This window comes from Cannabis sativa, chromosome 6 (assembly GCF_029168945.1).
Source record: "Cannabis sativa cultivar Pink pepper isolate KNU-18-1 chromosome 6, ASM2916894v1, whole genome shotgun sequence".
Lineage (NCBI taxonomy): Eukaryota > Viridiplantae > Streptophyta > Magnoliopsida > Rosales > Cannabaceae > Cannabis > Cannabis sativa.
Window position 1 is genome coordinate 73,438,642 of NC_083606.1, and position 24,325 is coordinate 73,462,966.

At 30.8% G+C, this 24,325-nt stretch overlaps 1 non-coding gene and 1 pseudogene across 1 annotated transcript; one reads left to right on the forward strand and one right to left on the reverse strand.

Moving 5' to 3' along the window:
- The first annotated feature begins 220 nt into the window (after positions 1-220).
- On the forward strand, positions 221-327 carry LOC115708456 (small nucleolar RNA R71). The gene has a single exon (XR_004009955.2). It is a non-coding gene; the product is annotated as a small nucleolar RNA R71 (small nucleolar RNA).
- Positions 328-10,550: 10,223 nt separating this feature from the next.
- On the reverse strand, positions 10,551-11,109 carry LOC115695904 (histone H3.2-like; annotated as a pseudogene).
- Between the last annotated feature and the right edge of the window lie 13,216 nt (positions 11,110-24,325).

A 24,325-nucleotide genomic window follows, 5' to 3' on the forward strand; every position in this document is an offset into this window, starting at 1 on the left:
CAGCTTTGTAATGGCATCAACCTCTAACACACCAGCTACCTTCTTAGATTGACTCCTTTCAGTTGGCCACTGCTGGTTGTTTAGAGCCATCTCCTCCAATAGATCATACGCCTCATTAGCACTCTTTCTCATAAAGGCTCCGCCAGCTGCTGCATCTATTAGAGTTCTAGTGTTACCAACCAACCCGTTATAGAAATTATGAACCAGCATCCACTTCTCAATACCATGATGAGGAAACTTTCTGATTAAGTCCTTGAACCTCTCCCAAGACTCATAGAGAGACTCATTCTCTTGTTGACAGAAATTGTTGATCTCTCCTCGCAGCTTAGCAGACTTTGCTGGGGGAAAGAACTTAGACAGAAATTTAGTTGCTAAGTCTGTCCATGTTGCTATGGAATTTGGTGGCAAGGAGATTAACCAACTCTTGGCTCTTTCTCTAAGTGAGAATGGAAACAGTCTCAAACGAATGGCATCATCACTAACTCCATTGACTTTAAAAGTCTCACAAAGTTCCATGAAGTTCGAGAGATGCAGATTAGGATCTTCAGAAGGGAGGCCACCAAACTGAACTGAAGACTGCACCATTTGAAGTATGGCAGGTTTGATCTCAAAGTTATTCGCATCCACTGCCGGTGGCCTGATACATGACTGCACTCCCGTCAGAGTAGGGAGAATGTAATCTCTCAAGCTACGGTCATTAGCTTGGTCTTCCACGGCACCACCATTATTGTCGTTATTTACAACATTCGCATTCACATTAGCAGCCATGATTTCTGTTGTTTCAGCAATTGCTGAAACTCTTTCTTGCCTCTTGTTCTTTCGGTTTCTCCTACAAGTTTTCTCGATTTCAGGATCAACTGGTAATATGACTGCTTGTCCTTGACGGCGCATACACTAGGATTCCTGAAATAGATAAAGAAAATATTGCAAGAAAAAGATTAGTAATTAGCAAGAAAAATAAACCAAAGTAGAAGTTAGTATAATTTTGGGTAATATTAATCTTTATACAATTCCCCGGCAACGGCGCCAAAAACTTGTTGCGAAAATTATTAATTACTACGCAAGTGCACGCAATCAAGTAGTATACTCACGCAAGTGAGGTCGAACCACAGGGAATTGGATTAATTACTACTAAACTATACTTATAATTCTATTTGGCAAATCAAAAGTATTTATGATTAAAAAAGGAAGAAAGAAATTCAAGAAACTTAAAGAAACAAGTGAATATTAATCAAGATGAGAGAATAGGGAGACGAATCCTGTTGTTAAGTTACCAATGTTAATGTCTAATTGCTATCCTTCTCTTGAAGTGAATGACAGATTATGAATTAACCTAGCTCTTTTCAGATCTTCTAGGTTCTAAATCTCATGCTCTCTAATTAATCTCTTAATTAAACTAACATGAAATCAGCATTAAGCAATAATCTAAATGTCACAAAGGCTATGTAAATACTTTCGTTTCACATCAAAACCTAGACTATCCAATTTTAGCATTCTCAATTCTCACTTTTCAGATTTCGAATTGAGATCATAAAATATGTAAAAGGTGATCAATCTTGCACATGGAAATTAAACACAAATATGAATAGTATTCACAATCAAGATGGAGGAATGACAATTAATCATTAACTAGGAAAAACTTAAACAACATTCATCATTCTCCCTAAATAGGAGTTTAGTTCAAAACATCCATAATCAAATCCATAATTAACATTGAAATAGAAAAGAACATAGAAAAATTAAAGAGAAGAGAAAGAACTAGTTGAAGCAATTGATCCGGGTCGCCACACGCCGCTCTTCTAGCCTCCTCCTTTGTTTCTAAGGTTCTAATTCTGAATAATCCCTAATTTTCACGAACCCTCACTATTTAAACCAATTCTCATCTTTAAAATTCGTGAAATTACGAAACTGCCCAAAAATCCCGTCACTGGGGTCCCCGTCGCGATTGGCAAAGCCCCCGTCGCGACGGGGTTAAACTTTGAAACTTCGAGATCCTCTCTCGCGGTTCCGTCGCGATCGGCATGTTCCCGCCGCGACCGGAACAGTGCCGACACAAACTTTGGTTTTTCTTCTCGATTCTTTCACCACTTTTCCTCAATTCTTGTACATACTTTCTTTAAACACCCAAGGACCTGAAACAAAAGAATCAAGCGTAAAATAGCCCTAAAACTAGAAACAAGAGTGAAAACTAACTGAAAATACGACCCGAAACTTAGACTAATTTTAGCCTAACAGGCTACATAGGCCCAGGTTATTATATGGGCAGATTAGGCCCAGGATATTGTAGGGCTAGGCTAGGCCCAAGTTATGTAAGTAATGGCTATGATATGCCAATGTTATGGTAAAGACATGATATGATTGAAATAAGTTTTATATGTTATTGCTATGATTGTGCTATGAGTATGATGTTAGGGTTGTGATCCCTACATATATGTAATGGTTTCGTTTAGTACAAATTATATGGTATATGATATAGCTTTCCATATATGAAGTTATTTAAATTACAATTATTAGCTAAGGCATATAATTTTGTTAAGACTGGATACGTTAATGTTATAAAGAATCGTATTATTGTGAATTTTAAGATATGTTTAGTGTATTGTATGCTATTGTATGTTAAGCATTTTCTTACTGGGCTTTTAGCTCACCCCCCTTACTTTCCCCCTACAGGCAATAGACAGGGAACATTAAATGTAAGTTTGATGAGCTAGGTCAGTTTTGGTATGTATACTGCGAGGGGCTATGGACGAGCAAACGGTCTAGAACGCCGGTGGAGCCTTGGTTTTGTTTGTTTGTTTTTTTTTTTTTAATAATAAAGTAATCTGAGCTCAGTGGGATGTTATAAATTTATTTATTTTTTTTAAGAAAAATACACTCAACTACTTATTTTGTTTCAATATGAATGATCATTCACCTTTTTGCATATTTATTGTAAAACCCTCTGTGTATTTTCAAACAGATTTGAATCTTTTTAATTAATGCATCAAAATTAGCACTTCGTAAAATAAAGCAAAATATTGGGGCGTTACATAACTTTTAGGACAAAGGTCGTTGAGCCTTGGTCAAGCTTTGTGTGTGATATTCTTCTTCTTCTTCTTCTTTAGCTTTCTTGTAATCTTGATGAAATACTTTTATTTTTATTTTGAGTATTTTGATTGTAATTCTCATATTCTCTCTTGTAATGAGAACTTTTCCAACACTCATTTCAAAGAGGATGGATAGAAAGAAGAGAAAGATGAATTTAAAAGAGACACAACACAATAGAGAGAGAGAGAGAGAGAGAGAGAGAGAGAGAGAGAGAGAGAGAGAGAGAGAGAGAGAGAGAGAGAGAGAGAGAGAGAGAGAGAGAGAGAGAGAGAGAGAGAGAGAGAGAGAGAGCTGGGATTGGGAAATTGTATTGAGCAATATTGTCGATTATGTTGGCTCGGGTTAGTGAGTTAATGAGTGTTGAGAGATTACACCATGAATTAGGGCTGTACAAAAAAATTTGTAAACCGCCTAAACCGAATAACCCGCCCAAACCGAACCGAAAAAACCGATAAAAATTACAAACCGAAATAACCCGAAAAAATTACAAACCGCCCAATCTGTTAATTGGGCGGGTTGAAAATAGGTCCAACCCGCCCAATTAAACCGACCAACCCGATTTTGCACTTTTATTTTTTATTTTTTTAAACTTTTTAGTTTTTATTATATATAATATAAATGATTAAATATATAATAATATAAAGTTATATACTTAATTATTAGTTTTAAAGTCATATATATGGTATTGTACTTTGGTGGAATGTGATATTTTTAAAATTTTTGTTAATTTTAACTTTAAAACTAAAAAAAAAAAAAAAAGTTTGGCCGGTTTGGGCGGGTTAACCCGACCAAACCGTTGGTCGGTTTATAGAATTTTTTTTTTAAAATTGGGCGGGTTGCACTTAAATTTTAGCAACCCGAACTTTAGATTGGGTTAGAAAATATATAAGATAAACCGCCCAAACCGACCGATGTACAACCCTACCATGAATGACATACAATGATTATTTCCTCGTAGCTTTTGAGATTGTTATCTCTAATTCTCATTATTAATAAAGATTGGTGGCAATGCTTTTAAATTGGAGTATGACCAAGTTCACATTAAACTTAAGATCGTAACTAGTATAAATCTCGTGTATTGTTGTGTCTAGAAGCTATCTAGATTCATCTGTATTATTTTTCTGGTTTAATGTGTTGGTTGGTTTTTTTTGTTATTTGTTTAAGTGTGATCTTGAAATTGGAATTACAAAGGTTAATTCTTATGTATTAGAGCTAAATTTCCTACACGTCTACTCTGCTCAAGTGCTACAAACCCTTATTATCAATCCAATTGCATTCGTAGCCTCAGTTACTCATCTCCACCATTGATTGCTAAGAAAACTCAAGGTGAATCCAAAGAAGCTGCATCAAAGAATCCATTGTCGGCGGACCTATGGCTGTACAACAGAACGAGCTGAAAGAATGGCGAAGTCACTGCTTCCAAACTCATCCACATTGCCCATGCTTGCGTCTATGTTACTTTTGATATTCTCTACATGTCTTTCTCTTTCATCTTTTCTTGACAACTTTTGTATCCTTTAGATATTAATTAGAATGCTAGCTATTTGGGTTTTTTCACTTTGGAAGAGAGTTGGCACTAATAATGCAGTGTGAGCTATGGGATATTGAACATGGGAATGCTTGCCTTGCCTCATATATAGGATCAAAGTGTGGAGTTTTGCAAGGATAACTTGGGTCTTGGTGAAACAAATCAGATATTTTTTGATATCTTTTTCTATGTGATATTGGTTTTGTAATATCTAGTATAAATATATTATTATTTAGTATATTATTGTACATTATAATATTTTATTATTGCACTAAATGGGATATACATATTATTGATTAACTCTAGTATAAATATATTATTTATTTAGTATATTATTGTACATTATAATATCTAGTATAATGTGGCATTTCCAGTGAAAGTTCTTGCAAAATTTGTCTTGTTCACTCACAATATGAACTGAAAAAATTAACTCTCTATGTAAGTTGGTTTAAGATTGTGTAGATTACTTTTTTCATTTACAAATGAAATCGAACCTAGCACTACCTTCTCCGTAGACGCTAACTCTAACGCCATTAATTTCTGAAACTAGGAAAACTTAAAAGAAAGAGTTCAAATCATCAATTGGTTTGGAACGATATATAGAAGCTACTTGCAACTCATGCATGGGTACGTACGTTATATATAATATTCAAGGAAGAGGTTTCAATGGTTACATTTTTATTGTAACTATCATGGTTACATTTTTTTAAGCCATTGGATTACTATTAAATGGTTGTGATTAATTTGGAAATTAAATAAAAATAAATAATAAATAACTTGTAACCTGAAAGTAACCTAATCATTTATTTCCTTTAAAAACTTTAATTAAGATTAATTATATTTTAAAATTAAATTAATTATAATTATTAATTAATTTTTTACAATTTATTACTATATAAGGATCTTTTAGCAATTTATTTTTCTATACTTAAATTATTTAAAATTTTATAGCAAAACTTTTTATAATTTAAAATTATACACATATAATTTCATAATTTAAATTTTATTATACTTGTAATCTTAATTTTAAATTATTACACTTAATTATTTAATTTTTTTATTTAAATATTTAAAAAGTAAAAAATGAAATAAGTTGAAGGATTTTTTAGAAAGAAAAAAAATAGATGCACGTGTTATTGATTGATTAGCTTAAGACCTCATACTTAGTTCATATAATTGTAACAAAATAATTAAATATCATTTAAAAAAAATTAATTATTTAAAAATTTATTATAAGAAGAGAATTTTAATTTGTGTCAAAAGAAGTTTAATTTTTGTAAAAAAAAATAAATTTTATTGTAAATATTATATTAAATGACTTAATTATTAAAATAATTCAAGTAAGGATTTAAATATAAATATTAATTGCTAAAAGAGGTCTTGTTAAATATTTAATTAATTATTTTAAGAAAATAGTTAATTATAATTAAATAATTCTAAAAAAGGAATGTCTACTATTTAATTAATTATTTTAAGAAAATAGTTAATTATAATTAATTAAATCTAAAAAAGGAAAGTCTACCTGTTAGTAACCTGCTATTACAGGTTAAAGAAAAATGTAACCATATGGTTATAATAAAAATGTAACCATTGAATAGTCACCCATAATATTCAAAATTTAAAAGTATATATATATATATATATAAAGGCTCAAAAAACAATGGTCAAATAAGGACCTTTTTAATCTGAATAAATTAAAATACAAATTAAAAAAAAGGCACAACTTTCCAAAAACATCAGAGAAAATATATATATATATTGATAAGATTTTGTCCCGTTATTGTACTTTCACAGATTGTAATTCGTGATGTATGACAGCCGTCAAGGAGTTATTTGATCTGACGATTGAGATTGATTTAGAGGTAATTAGGGTTAAAAAGTAAAAACGTACCCTGATACTCATTTAATGTACCTTGAGACCCATCTAATGACCACGGAATACATTTCGTGAAAGTACATCACGCGACAAAATCATATCCTTATATATATATGTTACTTTTTTGTTGCCAAAATAAATAAATAATTATTGTTAATTTGAAAATAAAGACAACTAGGATTATGATTAATTGAGGTAGTTTATGCCTTAGTTAGGGTAATTATCTTCAATCTTTACATGTATTAATGTGTTTTTATTTAGGGTAAATACTATTTTAGACCTTCTGTTTTACAAAAGTTATCAATTGGACCTTGTGTTTTGTTAAATGACAAAATGGACCATGTATTTTCTAAAATAGTACAAATAAGACTCTGAATTGATTTTTTGTCAAAATAAAGTTTAATTATAATCCGATATAAAAGTGTTATGAACAAATTGTTTACATTTTTTGTATTTGTTCGTATTAAGCATTGTCTTCAAGTTGGTTGTATTAAATTGTCAAAAATTAAGCTCAGGGTCCTACTTTTACTGTTTTAGAAAATATATGATCCATTTTGTCATTTAACAAAACACATGGTCCAATATGTAACTTTTGCAAAACACAGGGTCAAAAATGGTATTTACCATTTTATTTATGTACTAATTATGTATAAAATAATTAATGATGTCACATAAAAAAACACATACGTTACAATTTAATTAGATATATATATATCTAATATTTGATGTCATTTTTATAAATGCCACTATTAATTTATTCTAGTGACATTTTTAAAAATGTTACTAAATTTAAATATTGACCAATTAATGACACTTTTTACAAAATGTCACTAAAATATATCAATAGTTACATTTAAAAAAAAAAGTCACTAATTCAAATGTCATTTATTCTTACATTTTTTAACAAATGTCATTAAAAAAATGTCACTAATTGTGATTTTTGGTGTAGAGTCATTAATGTTTTGTTGGAAATTATTTGTTCTAACCAACACACTTAAAGAAGTAAAATAATACTATGTTATGCAAATTGGTATTTTTCAAAAATTTATTATTTTATGTATCCACAAAATAATAGTGTTAATATTATAACTCACACAATATTACTATTTCTATTTCAGGCCCAAAGTTAAAGGCCCAACAAGAACAAGCTTTTATATTCAAGTTATATATCAATATCAAAAGAACCAGTAAAGACTAATCAACCCAAAGAGAAATAAATCTTCTCTCTCCAATCAAGCCCCTCTTTATTTATCAATATATATTCGGTCAAAGAGGAAATGAGTCAAACAAGACTCATCATTTCCTTTCAACAATTTCGGCCCAGCCCAACTAAATGTATAACCCTAATATCCTAATATAAAAGGTATATTATTAGGTAAAGCTCTCAAACCCTAAAACACTACTACGGCAGCAGCTCTCTTTTCCTCTCTAAAAATATTCAAAGCTTTTTCAAACACTTCTTTTCTTTCTCTTTCTCTCTAACGGCAGAGACACAAAATAGGGTTAGGGTTTCTAATCTTTTCTCTTCTTCTTTTCTCAAGAACAAGGTTGTGTTCTAGGCTTTCTAAGATTTCTTCCTCTCCTTATTTTCTTCTACAGCCGCATCTACTACTAGAGATTTCTTCAAGCTTTCTTCTTTTTCTTTACTAATGGCAGCAATGAAATGTAAGACTTTCTATCTCTTCTTTTTCTTACAGCAGCTAAGATTCTATGGGTTCTAATATTTTTCTTTTTTCTTTCTTGCTACAGGTTCTAAGGTTAGGGTTCATCAAGATATTTCTTTTCTTCTTTGCAGCCTCTACCCGAACCAAGAACAACCCAAACAACCCACAAAGCTTCTACCCGAAACTATGCCTAGAAAACTTTCTCACTCAAAACCGAACCCCAAAAACCCTCTCACCATCTCTTTGGCCGAAACATCTCTTTGGCCGAAACTATGCAGATTGTGAATTGGACAATTAGGGCTTACAGAGAGAGATTTCACATAAATTGTTCTTTTTCTCTAATGGTGTGCTTATCGAAATGTGTCGTTTCTCTAATCGTGATCACTTGCCTCTGAATTTGCGGGCGCTCTTGGAATTCCCGTCTCCGCATTCTCGGAAAGGTGTTTTTTTTTTACTTTTAAAAAGACCTTTGAAGATCTTATTAAGAGCTCCTTTCATTTCTTTTAGAGCGCCTTTCTTCTTTTGGCCTCTTGGCCTTTGAACATCAGTAAACTTTGGTGATGTCGCTGCATATCTCATACTTTGAGATCTTGGCATATCGGAGAAAGACGACCTCCTTGTTGGTACATCGGAGAAGGACGACCTCCTTGTACTTACAGTTGTTGGTACATCATCAAAAAAGGATGACCTCCTTGTACTTAGAGTCCTCCTCCTTAGATCAGAAAATGAAGCTCTAGTCATGCTTAGACTTCTCTTTAAATCAGAGAATGAAGATCGACTCATATTGGTGATCGTCGCGTTAGAGCTGTGGAGGTATGCAGTTAGAGTTTGTATTTACTGGTTCGAATGAGTTTGTATTTACTGGTTCGAATGAGTTAGAGGAGTGTATATAAGTAGGCGAATGAGTTTGTATTTACTGGTTCGAATGAGTTAGAGGAGTGTATATAAGTAGGCGAATGAGTTTGTATTTACTGGTTCGAATGAGTTAGAGGAGTGTATATAAGTAGGCGAATGAGTTTGTATTTACTGGTTCGAATGAGTTAGAGGAGTGTATATAAGTAGGCAGAGGTTTCTTGTAGTTTTCCCAATACAAACTCCTATAACTTATATACACTCCTCTCTCCTCTCTCCTCTCTCCTCTCTACCTACTTTCATAAAGAGTGTATATATGTTTTTGCCATCTATAATTGTATGAAAACTCTTTCATTGTTTCCTCGTTGTTGTTATTTTGCCCTTTAATTTAATTGTTCGTTTCTCCTCTTAGAGTTTCTTTGCTTACAATAAAGTTTAACTGATATATTACAGGTTTATAAAAAAACGACAGTTTTTCAAGAAAACGACAATTTTTCGTAATAAACGACATTTTTTAAAGAAAACGACATCATTTCGGAGAAATAACATGTTTTCGGAAAACGATAATTTTTCGTAAAAATGACATTATTCAGAAAACGACATCTTTTCATTAAAACGACACCATTTCGGAGAAATGACTTTTTTCGGATAAACGACATGTTTTAAATAAAACGACATTTTTTAACGGAAGCGACAATGTTTTAGAGAAATTACATCTTTTCTAGAAAACGACATTAAATTAAGACATGATTTCCGATTAACGACATTATTCATTAAACGACAGGTTTCAGAGAAAACGACATAAAGTAAGAAATCATTTCTAGAAACGACATTATTCAAAAAAAACGACAAATTTCCAAGAAAACGAAACAAACTAGCATTATCTTCAAAAAACGACACTTCTTAAACGACATATTCATTTAAACACGGAAAACCAAAACGACAATATTTATAAAAAACGACAATTTTCTCAGAAAACGACATAAATTAAGGCATTATTTTCGATAAACGACATAAACTAAGAAATCGTTTCCATAAACGACATTATTCGGAAAAAACGACAAATTTCAAAGAAAACAAAATAAACTAGCATTATTTTCAAAAACGACACTTGTTTAACAAAACTATATATTAATTTAAACACGGGAAAACTAAAACGACAATATTTATAAAAACGACACATTTCGATAAGCACACCATTAGAGAAAAAGAACAATTTATGTGAAATCTCTCTCTGTAAGCCCTAATTGTCCAATTCACAATCTGCAAAGTAATTATTTTTGGATTGAAATTAAGCTTATTTTTGTTTAGGATTAGTGAATTAAGCTTATTTTATATAAAAAGAAAGATACATTAATTCAACCTTAGAACAAGATTAATCCAATTACTAATACTTCATTAATTAGATAAAACAGTAATAATAATTAACAACATGAGCTAAACTAATCTAATAATCATCCATTGGATTCAACAACAACAAAAAAAAACAATGATCTAAAAGCAATTACAGAAGAGAAATGCAAAACCCTAAGCTCTCTCACCTCTAATACTGAATATCCTTTGGCATGATTGTAACTCTCTTAGCGTGGATCGCACAGAGATTAGTATCTTCAAACACACCGACCAAGTAAGCCTCCGCAGCCTCTTGAAGAGCAGACACAGCGCTGGATTGGAATCGAAGATCGGTCTTGAAATCCTGAGCGATTTCTCTCACCAATCTCTGGAACGGAAGCTTTCAGATCAAAAGCTCAGTACTCTTCTGGTACTTTCTGATCTCTCTCAATGCAACGGTTCCTGGCCCGAATCGATGTGGCTTTTTCACTCCTCCGTGGCCGGAGCGTACTTTCTTGCCGCCTTGGTTGCCAGTTGCTTCCTTGGAGCCTTTCCTCCGGTGGATTTTCTTGCTGTTTGCTTGGTACGAGCCATTGAGGGGATGAAGTTGAGTTGTTTGTTTCTCGGGAAAATTGGAAGAGAAAATGGAATTTGTTGTGGAAAGTGTGGGATTTGAGTTTGGTATTTATAGTAGTGGTGAAATGAAGAGGATGAATCTTGAGCGTTGATTTATTCTTAATGGACGGTGTAGATTCATTTTAGTGTGTTCATGCGGATCTTCAATAAAATTAAAAGTTTTGGCGGGTTTTCAAATTTTTTGTTTAAGCGCGCTAAAATTTGTAATTTCTGATTTTAAAAATATATAGGAAAGGAGGAAAATACATGCAAATGTATTAACATTTTTTTTTGAAGGATGTAATAGTAATACTAATTTTTTTATTTAAGCAAATATATTAAATATTTAAAATAACAACAACAAAAATCAGTGATATAAAAACCTAATTATAGTTCAATTACATAAATATTTAAATATAATTTTTAACGGTAATAATAATTAAGTTATATTTTTTTAGAATTTTTGTAAGTACCTAACTATTAAGTATAAGTCAATAGTCACATGGCAGTCCTTGATTTATTTAAAAATTAATTTTAATATACTAATAAGAAAATGACACGTAAATAATGACTTGCACTCTGGTTATAAATCTAATTTATGATGATGATGTTTTGTTATGATTTATGTATGAATTTATGTGTCGAGATATATATGAGAGAGAGCTATGGAAAGTAATAGATAAGATGAACAAGTAAGTTTTGTCACAAAGCAGAACAACTCAAAACAACAGTAGAACACCAGTAAAACACCAGTGAAAACTTAACACAGTATACTGCAGTATGAAACTTTTAAAAAAATACAGTAAAAAAGTAAAAAATACCGTCTGACAATATTTTTGTAAAAAAATAACAAAAAGTTAGTATACTATGTAAATTTCTCTAAGATTTTTGACATTCAACTCATACATTAAAAAAAAATTCAGCCAAAAAAATAATAAAAAAAAATCTTAAATTAAAATTGTTAAGATATTTAGTAAGTTAAAAAAAAAGGCATATACTTTTAAAATAAAAGAAATATACATTAATAATAATGTTAAAACTAAACTTCTTTATTTCAATTTTCCAAGTTGACATTAACATTGAAATTATGAAACTTGGTAAGGTAAATATTGATGATCTAAATCATAATTTACGTTCCTCTACTTCCTTTTCCAAATTGAAAATCACAGAGTTTTCGAGAGCTGATGCAGAGCCCTGTGCCTCATTCACGAAAATAGGCAAATTCACCAAATGCTCTTTATCACCATCAATACCAGAAATAGGAACTCAGATCGAGACTTAGGGAATTCTTCTCAGAGCTCAAGGATCTATGCTCACGCAAGGTCACCATCGGCCGACCAGCATGGGGAACCCCCAATCCTTTCAATGGAGCAAGAACACGCGACTTCACTCCTCGATTCATGCCCATTTATATAATCAAAACACTACATATGTTATGCAAGAGAAATGCTAAAGGGCACCAGTGGTGCCTAGCACCTTCCTATGTGTCAATATCGCTATTGGTACAACTAAGTATCGGGTCCCATATAATTTAATATAATAGTTTTTAGGGAGTATCGCTAGCCAATCGCAACGCGACATGTCGCAAAGGTGCTAGGCACCACTAATGCCTAATAGCAATGCTCGTTATGCAAAGAATAAAGTTATATATACATTAACATTCTTCATTTAATTATATATCTAATTAAATTGTAATGTATATGTTTTTTTATGTCACATGATTATTTTATACATAATTAGTACTTCAATAAAATGGTAAATACCATTTTCGACCCTGTGTTTTGCAAAAGTTACAGATTGGACTCTGTGTTTTGTTAAATGACAAAATGGACCATGTATTTTCTAAAATAGTAAAAGTAGGACCCTGAGTTTAATTTTTGACAATTTAATACAACCAACTTGAAGACAATGCTTAATACAAACAAATACAAAAAATGTAAACAATTTGGTCATAACACTTTTAGATCGGATTATAATTAAACTTTATTTTGACAAAAAATTAATTCAGAGTCTTATTTGTACTATTTTAGAAAATACATGGTCCATTTTGTCATTTAACAAAACACAAGGTCCAATTGATAACTTTTGTAAAACAGAAGGTCTAAAATAGTATTTACCCTAAATAAAAACACATTAATACATGTAAAGATTGAAGATAATTACCCTAACTAAGGCATAAACTCCCTCAATTAATCATAATCCTAGTTGTCTTTATTTTCAAATTAACAATAATTATTTATTTATTTTGGCAACAAAAAAGTAACATATATATATAAGGATATGACTTTGTCGCGTGATGTACTTTCACGAAATGTATTCCGTGGTCATTAGATGGGTCTCAAGGTACATTAAATGAGTATCAGGGTACGTTTTTACTTTTTAACCCTAATTACCTCTAAATCAATCTCAATCGTCAGATCAAATAACTCCTTGACGGCTGTCATACATCACGAATTACAATCTGTGAAAGTACAATAACGGGACAAAATCTTATCAATATATATATATTTTCTCTGATGTTTTTGGAAAGTTGTGCATTTTTTTTTAATTTGTATTTTAATTTATTCAGATTAAAAAGGTCCTTATTTGACCATTGTTTTTTGAGCCTTTATATATATATACTTTTAAATTTTGAATATTATATATAACGTACGTACCCATGCATGAGTTGCAAGTAGCTTCTATATATCGTTCCAAACCAATTGATGATTTGAACTCTTTCTTTTAAGTTTTCCTAGTTTCAGAAATTAATGGTGTTAGAGTTAGCGTCTACGGAGAAGGTAGTGCTAGGTTCGATTTCATTTGTAAATGAAAAAAGTAATCTACACAATCTTAAACCAACTTACATAGAGAGTTAATTTTTTCAGTTCATATTGTGAGTGAACAAGACAAATTTTGCAAGAACTTTCACTGGAAATGCCACATTATACTAGATATTATAATGTACAATAATATACTAAATAAATAATATATTTATACTAGAGTTAATCAATAATATGTATATCCCATTTAGTGCAATAATAAAATATTATAATGTACAATAATATACTAAATAATAATATATTTATACTAGATATTACAAAACCAATATCACATAGAAAAAGATATCAAAAAATATCTGATTTGTTTCACCAAGACCCAAGTTATCCTTGCAAAACTCCACACTTTGATCCTATATATGAGGCAAGGCAAGCATTCCCATGTTCAATATCCCATAGCTCACACTGCATTATTAGTGCCAACTCTCTTCCAAAGTGAAAAAACCCAAATAGCTAGCATTCTAATTAATATCTAAAGGATACAAAAGTTGTCAAGAAAAGATGAAAGAGAAAGACATGTAGAGAATATCAAAAGTAACATAGACGCGAGCATGGGCAATGTGGATGAGTTTGGAAGCAGTGACTTCGCCATTCTTTCAGCTTGTTCTGTTGTACAGCCATAGGTCCGCCGACAATGGATTCTTTGATGCAGCTTCTTTGGATTCACCTTGAGTTTTCTTAGCAATCAATGGTGGAGATGAGTAACTGAGGCTACGAATGCAATTGGATTGATAATAAGGGTTTTCAGTTGGAAATAAGAAGATTTATCAAAAACAGGAAAAACAGAAAATTGGATTTTTAGCTCTCTCTCTCTCTCTCTCTCTCTTACTTCTGTTTAGCTGGGAACTAAGGAGAAAATCAGTTTTGTTCTACAATTTAAGGGGGAAAATAGCAAGGTTTTAGTGATTCTAATCCAATGTAAGCTCCCATGCTCACCCTTTTGTGATTTCTTAGGTTTCAAGTTAAGTTATGCATGATTTTAGAAGTAGGGTTTTGTGATGTTTAAGGATATTTGATTTTGTATATAGAACTTAAATTAAAGTTATTTAAGTTGATTTACAATAGGTTTGATGTTTGGTGTGGTGATTGAGCAAGGTTTGAGTTGATGAGCTTAAGCTTTGCTCTCTAATGGTGATTTTTGCTTCAAGGGTTATTCGTTGGTTTTATTATATAATTTCTATTTATTATGACGTAATTAGATGTTTTGGAGGTTCTTGTGAAATTTGGGGTCGAATTGAATTATTTGCAAGGAGTTTTATGTTTCCTGCATTGAACCGGTCAACTAGTTCAGTGGGACCTGTAGGAACTGGAATTCTGGTTGGTCCCCAAGAAACCTCACAGAACCGGACTTTCGGTTGGGGGAACCGTCTGCTGTTTGGGGCAGTTTAGGGAACCCTAATTTTCCCCCCTTTTGTAATATTTATGGTATTGCCATGTTATCCATCGATAGGGAAACTTTTAGTTTCGATTTTAAGTCTCCGAAAAGTAATTTAGCGTGTCACTCATCAGTTTCACAAATATTGTGATTTAGGGGCCTATAAATCGTCGAGCAGCAGTTCTACTCAGGTTGAACGACAGACTTGAATTCAGAAACGAGGTAAGACTAGTGTAATGATATGCATGTGTGTTTACATGTTTAGCGTACATGTTTATTAAGCCCGTTAGATTACATCGATAGCGGTATCAATATACGTAGATTTATATTGGATGCTGATAGATGTATGTTTGGCTTAGATACCGATCGACGCTATCGCATCGGTACGACTAGAGTATGACTAGCATACCGAGTGTAGGTTGATAGTATTATCGTACGAACGTTTTAGCTAGACTCAGTACCGTGTTGGGCACTGGAATAGGGTTATGGTTGGGTGTATTGGCGCTTGCTTATAATTTGAGTTATATTTATGTTATTGATTATGCTTTTCTTACTCAGTCTGTCGACTCACAGATATTATTTGCATGTGTAGGTAAGGGCAAGGCTAAGGTTGAGCAGTCATGAAAGCGAGCAGATGAAGATTGTGCATGTCGAGGCAGTTAGACTTGGAGCGTACGATCTTTGGGACAACTAGACATATTTTGTATAGTCGTTATGTGGCAACTTTTGTATTAAATACCAGAAACGGTTGTAAATATTTTATACTCGGGATCTTGGTTATATATATGTTATTTATTTTGGTATTTATAAGTATTTAAATAAGGTTTTAAATATTCACAATTTTCAATAAACTCGTTGATTAGCAACGAGCTGCAGAATTATGTTAAAATCACGATAGCACGCCTAAACTAGTAGGGTGTTACAAATATTGATTTGGAAAAGATATGAAGCTAAGTTTATGATATTTTTTCTACTTTCAATATCGGTTCAGTCCAATGTAAATCTTATATATCTGATCCAAGTTTAGTTTGTTAATGCCTTGAAAATAACATTCCACTTAGCCAAGTGTAAGTGAACCACATTGCTAATTATCACGTCAGTGTAAGTATAACTGAATATAATTTTTTAGAAAATAATAAAAAAAGCAAGTATACTTTTTCTTTTAAACTAAAAATATATACATATTATGTTAAAAAAAACAAAATTGGGATGCTTCAATAAAATTTTGGAATATTAATATAATTTATTTAATTATTTTTACAAATATTTAAATTTGCTCATATTTTTCTCATCAATATTTAGATTTGATTATAATTTTTCCCCTATAATTGTTCATTTTTTTTACCATAATAATTGAAAAAAAAATATAATTCACATATTTTTGTAAATAGGTGAGAGTCATAAAGATGAAAAACTTCTCTATAATCAATCATGTTACAAATCCCTAAAAATAACCTGAAAGTGATTTTCTAAGGTTGCATTTGGTAACATTTTAATTTTTTAATTACAAAATGAAAGTAAAATTTTTATTTTTAAAAATTTTGTTTTTGAAAAATAAAAATGACATCTGTAACCACTTTTGTTTTTCAATTTTAAAAACAGAAAATAAAAGTGTGTTTTATAAAGTTAATTTTTTTTTTGATTTTATTTGAGACGGGTCTAAGTTTGTAGTCGGATTTGGATTCGGGTTAGAGGTCAGGTTCAATGCTAGGGCTGTGGGGAGAATTTGGATCCGGGTCTGATCGGAGTTCAAAATATTAATTAAGAAAAAAAACTATTTAAAAATGATTTTTTTTTATTTTTAAAATTTTGATTCTTAATTAAAAAATTAAAAAATAAAAGCAGTTTTATAGAACATGTGTTTAAAAAATATTTTTACTTTTTTAATTTTAAAAATAAAAAATTGATTAAAAAAGTGTTATCAAACACCACTTAAATATTTTTAAAATAAAAAATATAATATCCTAGTGTTTGGTTTGATAAATTCAAAAATGTTAACAAAATATACGAGACTGGTTTTAAGTTTAACTATTAATTCGTTATTAATAACATATAACCAACAAAATGAGAAAGTGATGATCATTATTTTATTCTAAATTTATAAGATACTATTGTTATTGAATAATCAGAAGAGGAAGAAAGTAAGAAAGAAATAAAAAATATATATTTAATATGTACTGGTGATTTCGGTTGCCTGTTTTGAAATAGTAAATGTCCCTATATATCTATTCTAAATTGATCAATGGTCAGATAACTATTAGTTTTATTTGGATGGCTAAAAATGAATGAGGGATTACATCTTTCATTTTCAACTGAGGAATTACATAAGACCCCTTTTAATTTAAATAAATAATAAATAAAATATCAATCCAATACAAGGTACATTAGAAAACTTAATATTTTTTAATAAAGAATAGCAAACTTATTGTTTTATGTATTTATTTATTGAGAAAAAAAAACTTAGGGTGTGTAATTTGGAAGTAATTGGGTAATTATTAGATAGGGTTTTTCTATTATTTTAATCTATAATTATCTAATTAAATAAAAATTATATTTAATTTTTTAAAAGGTGATATTTTTGTTAGTGGGAGCTATAGCCCCCACATTAGTGTTAGTGGGTACACCTAATATTACTATTTGAAAATTATTTCAAAATTAAATAAAATTATAAAGATAAAAAAATTAAATAATAATATTAGGTATACTAATGTAAATATATAATATATATATATAAGTAATTCATGTTGGTAATTACCTATAAAAATAGATATCATCACTTTAAATTTATTGATAATTCAATTTTTTGAAAAATTTTACTACTAAAATTTAAATTTAGAGAGTAAAATACAAGAATGATAATTGAGGGTTTAGCCGAAATAATAATAGAGTAATTTGTGGCATAAATACTTAAATTTAACTCTTAGTTGTAAATAAATACCTAAGTTTAATTTTTAGCGGTAATAATACCTAAGTTATATTTCTGGAACTCTGTAGGTACCTAACTGTTAAATGTTAAGCTATTATATCTACTTGTCATTTTTTTATTGGTATATTTGAACTAATTTTTTTTTTAAATAATAAAAATTTAATGAGGTCAAAATCCCCTGGGCCTGATGGGTTTCCGGCAAAGTTCTATAAGTCACACTGGGATGTGGTGGGCCATCAGACGGTACAATTTGTTCAGGAATTCTTTGCTGAGGGCAAATTCACAAAGGAGGTCAACCGAACTTTCATTGTCCTCATTCCCAAGAGGAGTAATGCCTGTAAGTTTGATGACTTTCGCCCTATTAGTTTGTGTAATGTTTGTTATAAGATAATTGCCAAGATTCTGGCAAATCGAATCCGTGGAGTTCTTGATAATTTGATATCTCCGTACCAATCTGCCTTTGTTAAGGGGAGATGGATTGCTGAGAACTCAATTATAGCCCATGAGATTGTGCATGACATGGAGCGAAGACATGGTGGGGAGTCTTTCATGGGGATTAAATGTGATATGTCTAAGGCCTACGATAGGCTTGAGTGGAATTTTGTGAGAAAGGTTCTTCATGCTTTCGGCTTTCATGAGAAGTTCTGTGCTATGATTATGGAGTGTATCACCACGGTCTCGTTTCAAGTTCTGTTAAATGGTGGATTGACTAAGATGTTCAGACCTGAGAGGGGTTTGAGGCAGGGCGATCCTCTTTCCCCCTATTTATTCATTATGTGCTCTGAAGTTCTTTCCCGAATGGTGTGTGAAAAGGAAAGGAGTGGGTTAATTACGGGTTATAAGTGCTCTTCGAATGGCCCAAGCGTTTCGCATCTTATGTATGCGGATGACACTATTTTCTTTGTGAGAGCATCGATTGAGGAGGCAACAACTCTAAAGGAGGTGATGGATACTTACTGCCTTTGGTCGGGGCAACAGATCAATGTGGGGAAGTCTAAGGTCTTCTTTTCCAAGAATTGTAATGTGAACACTGGAATATGTATCTCGGATTGGCTCGGGTTTGACTTAATGAATGGGGACGAAACCTTCCTAGGCAATCCGCTGTTTGTCTCTGGGAACAAATCCAAGGATTTTGAATATGTTGTGGATAAAGTCAAATCTCGCCTAGATGGCTGGAAAGCAAAACTCCTCTCACAGGCGGCTAGAACGGTCCTAATAAAAAATGTGGCCTCAGCTATACCAATCTATACTATGTCAGTTTTTCTTCTCCCAAAGAATATTAGCAACTCTCTGGATGCGCTGGTTCGCCGGTTTTGGTGGACAGGGAGTGTGGACGGAGGTAAGTTTTTAGCGCTTCTAAATTGGGATAAGATTTGCAAGCCGAAGGTGCTTGGAGGTTTGGGGATTCGGAAATTCAGGGATATGAATCTATGTCTTATAGCGAAATTGGGGTGGATGATTGCCAAAGACCATTCGGCTTTGTGGATTCGTGTAATCACAAGCAAGTATTCATTCGAATCCTTTTTTTGGTGTGACATGCCCCCTCGGGGTGCGTCAACTGGGGTGCGTGGAATTTGGAAGACTCGGCAATTTATCCTTAGTCACAGTGCGTGGATTCTTGGCCATGACTCAAATATTGACCTTTGGAAATGGAATTGGGTGTGTTCTGATGGAGTGGTTATGGGGCCCAAGGACTTTAATCCTAGAGTTTGCTCTCATCTCTCCCTGGGCGATCTGAAAAGGAATAATGGAAACGGTTGGGACAGAGAGTTGATAGCAAGAGTTTTTCTGCCTGAAGCGGCCAATTCTTTGGTAAATTGTAATGCTGAAGAATCTTTAGAGAATGATCGTTTGATTTGGATGTCCAACTCTTCGGGGGATTTCTCGCTCAAATCGGCTTATTGGAATCTCTGTTGTAAGGACTTATCTCCTATTTCTATGTTCTCTTCTTTGTGGCGGTCCCCTCTTCATGAAAGACTCAAACTTTTCCTATGGAAAGTTGCACATGACTGTCTATTGTTTGGAGCTAGATTGAGCAGAATTTTTGGGAATGTTATCGGTAAGTGCCACTTATGTAATGAGGAAGGTGAAGATTCGGCCTCTCATTTTTTCTCTCGGTGCTCTATTACCAGAAGTCTTTGGCTTCAAAGCAAATGGAATGTCAGGGTGGATTTGATTCCTCTCTCTAGTGGGGCAGAGGTTGTTTCTTGGATTCTGAATCCAAATGTGGTGGGTGATGTTATCTCTCCTTCTGATTGTAAAGAATTCTCCTTGTATGCATCTGTTCTTTATCACTCTCTTTGGTTTTTTAGAAATGATGCTTTCCATAACAATGTCCAGTGGACATTGACTGAGATGAAGAAACGGATTGAGAATCAATTTATGGGGTTCTGGAAAGTGCTGGTGAGACTGGATGCTGGTGGGGAGGAAAGAGCCATTGTTGTGCACAGATGGACTCATCCTCGGCCGGGACGAATACGGATTAATGTGGACTATGCCACTAAAGATAACTGAGAAGCTGTGGGAGTGGTGGTTCGTGACGAAAGTGGTTCGATACTTGCTCTGTTTGCTTCCAAAGTGCATGCCTCCTCTCCGATCCACGGTGAGCTCCTGGCGATGTCCTGGGGCCTAAAGGTGGGGCGGCATCTCGGGGTTACGGCGGCGGACATTCTTTCAGATTGTCAAGTTCTAGTGTCGGCCATGTCTTCCTCCACTTTGCCCCATTGGAAACTCTGGTCTCTGTTTGGTAGTGTTATGAGGTTGTATTCCTCCTATGATGTTGTTTCTTTTTGGATACCTAGAGAGTCTAACGAAGCCGCCCATCTCCTTGCTAAATGGGGGCTTAGTCATGACTGTAATTGTTACTTGAACTTTTGGGAGGTGAGTCCCCATGTACTCACCAACATCATGTTGTTTGATAAATAAATGGTTCTCCTTTTCAGTAGCAAAAAAAAAAATTTAATGACTTGGACCAATCAAGAATTTTCACGTAACAATTTATTTAATTAGGTACTTATAGAAGTTCCAAAATTATAACTTAAGTATTATTACCACAAAAAATTAAATTTAAATACTTATTTATTAGGTTAATTTAAGTATTTACTCATAATAATAATTATAATAATAATAATAATGGTAATAAAAGGTGTTACTTAACTATTTCAAAAAAAAAAAAAGGTGTTAGTTAAAGAAAATAAAGAAGTCCATCAAAAAATAGACAGTGTAGAGGTGGGCCACCTATTTCACTTTTTATTTATTATACTGATTTTTTACTATTTACTTGTTATTCTCTGCAACTTATATAGGTAACGTATACACACACAGTATAATTAATTTTGATAAGACTATTTATTTAAAGTCTTCTTTTTTTTTTCAGAAAGAAAAATATATTGTTTAGGCTTTGGATTCCAATTTATTCCAACAATATATATATTAATAAACAGTATATAAATTAATATATATATTAATATATATAAACAGTATATATATTATTAATATATATATAAACAGTATATATATTAATAAACAGTATATACATTAATATATATATTAATATGTATATAAACAGTATATACATTAATATATATATAATACTGTTTAGAATTGGTACTTATATATATATAAACAGTATTATATATTATTAATATTAGAATTTAATTGTGTGGGGTTTTGCTAATTTTGATAAGACTATTTATTTAAAGTCTTCTTTTTTTTTTTCAGAAAGAAAAATATATTGTTTAGGCTTTGGATTCCAATTTATTCCAACAATATATATATTAATAAACAGTATATACATTAATATATATATTAATATATATAAACAGTATATATATTATTAATATATATATAAACAGTATATATATTAATAAACAGTATATACATTAATATATATATATTAATATATATATAAACAGTATATACATTAATATATATATTATACTGTTTAGAATTGGTACTTATATATATATATATAAACAGTATTATATATTATTAATATTAGAATTTTTCTTTCTTTTTTTTTGCTAATAAATTGGAATCCAAAGCCTAAACAATATATTTTTCTTTCTGAAAAAAAAAAGAAGACTTTAAATAAATAGTCTTATCAAAATTAATTATACTGTGTGTGTATACGTTACCTATATAAAATAACAAGTAAATAGTAAAAGTAACATGGGAAATGACAATATCAGCTGATAGTATTGGAATACTTTTTGGGTTGTTTTTGATATCAAAAGGAAAAGACAAGAAGAATATTTTCAGCAAAAGTAACATGGGAAATGAGAAATAATAAAAAATTAGGAAGAATTTTCCAATACGATTGGAAGACCCCAAATGACATAATTTTACAGTCTGGTCCCCACTAATCCCTAAACATGACCCCAAATCCCTAAGAGAAAGGACCCATGTTTTTACTTATTATTATATTATAGAATATGAAGACAAACTATACAGTACATATATCCAAAAGAAAAATCAGAGGTACATACACAAAAGGGACAGTGCATTTGGCTGGCATGAGTCAACATAGTAATGAATCTGTAGCCCAATTTCCCAAAACCAATCAAAACAAAAACACTAAAATGGAAAGTGCTCTCAGGAGGACTTTCATAAATGAAAAAATATTTATAAATATACTGTTTATATATATATATTAATATATATATTAATGTATATACTGTTTATTAATATATATACTGTTTATATATATATTAATAATATATATACTGTTTATATATATTAATATATATATTAATGTATATACTGTTTATTAATATATATACTGTTTATATATATATATTAATAATATATATACTGTTAATATATATTAATATATATATTAATGTATATACTGTTTATTAATATATATATTGTTTATATATATATTAATAATATATATTAATAATATATATACTGTTTATATATATATATTAATATATATATTAATGTATATACTGTTTATTAATATATATACTGTTTATATATATATATTAATAATATATATACTGTTTATATATATTAATATATATATTAATGTATATACTGTTTATTAATATATATATTGTTTATATATATATAAACAGTATATACATTAATATATTATAGAATATGAAGACAAACTATACAGTACATATATCCAAAAGAAAAATCAGAGGTACATACACAAAAGGGACAGTGCATTTGACTGGCATGAGTCAACATAGTAATGAATCTGTAGCCCAATTTCCCAAAACCAATCAAAACAAAAACACTAAAATGGAAAGTGCTCTCAGGAGGACTTTCATAAATGAAAATATATTAATGTATATACTGTTTATATATATATTAATATATATATTAATGTATATACTGTTTATTAATATATATACATGACCCCAAATCCCTAAGAGAAAGGACCCATGTTTTTACTTATTATTATATTATAGAATATGAAGACAAACTATACAGTACATATATCCAAAAGAAAAATCAGAGGTACATACACAAAAGGGACAGTGCATTTGACTGGCATGAGTCAACATAGTAATGAATCTGTCCAACTCCCTAAACATTGGAAGAATTTTCCAATACGATTGGAAGACCCCAAATGACATAATTTTACAGTCTGGTCCCCACTAATCCCTAAACATGACCCCAAATCCCTAAGAGAAAGGACCCATGTTTTTACTTATTATTATATTATAGAATATGAAGACAAACTATACAGTACATATATCCAAAAGAAAAATCAGAGGTACATACACAAAAGGGACAGTGCATTTGACTGGCATGAGTCAACATAGTAATGAATCTGTAGCCCAATTTCCCAAAACCAATCAAAACAAAAACACTAAAATGGAAAGTGCTCTCAGGAGGACTTTCATAAATGAAAATATATTAATGTATATACTGTTTATATATATATTAATATATATATTAATGTATATACTGTTTATTAATATATATACTGTTTATATATATATTAATAATATATATACTGTTTATATATATTAATATATATATTAATATATATACTGTTTATTAATATATATACTGTTTATATATATATTAATAATATATATACTGTTTATATATATTAATATATATATTAATGTATATACTGTTTATTAATATATATATTGTTTATATATATATTAATAATATATATACTGTTTATATATATATTAATATATATATTAATGTATATACTGTTTATTAATATATATACTGTTTATATATATATATTAATAATATATATACTGTTTATATATATT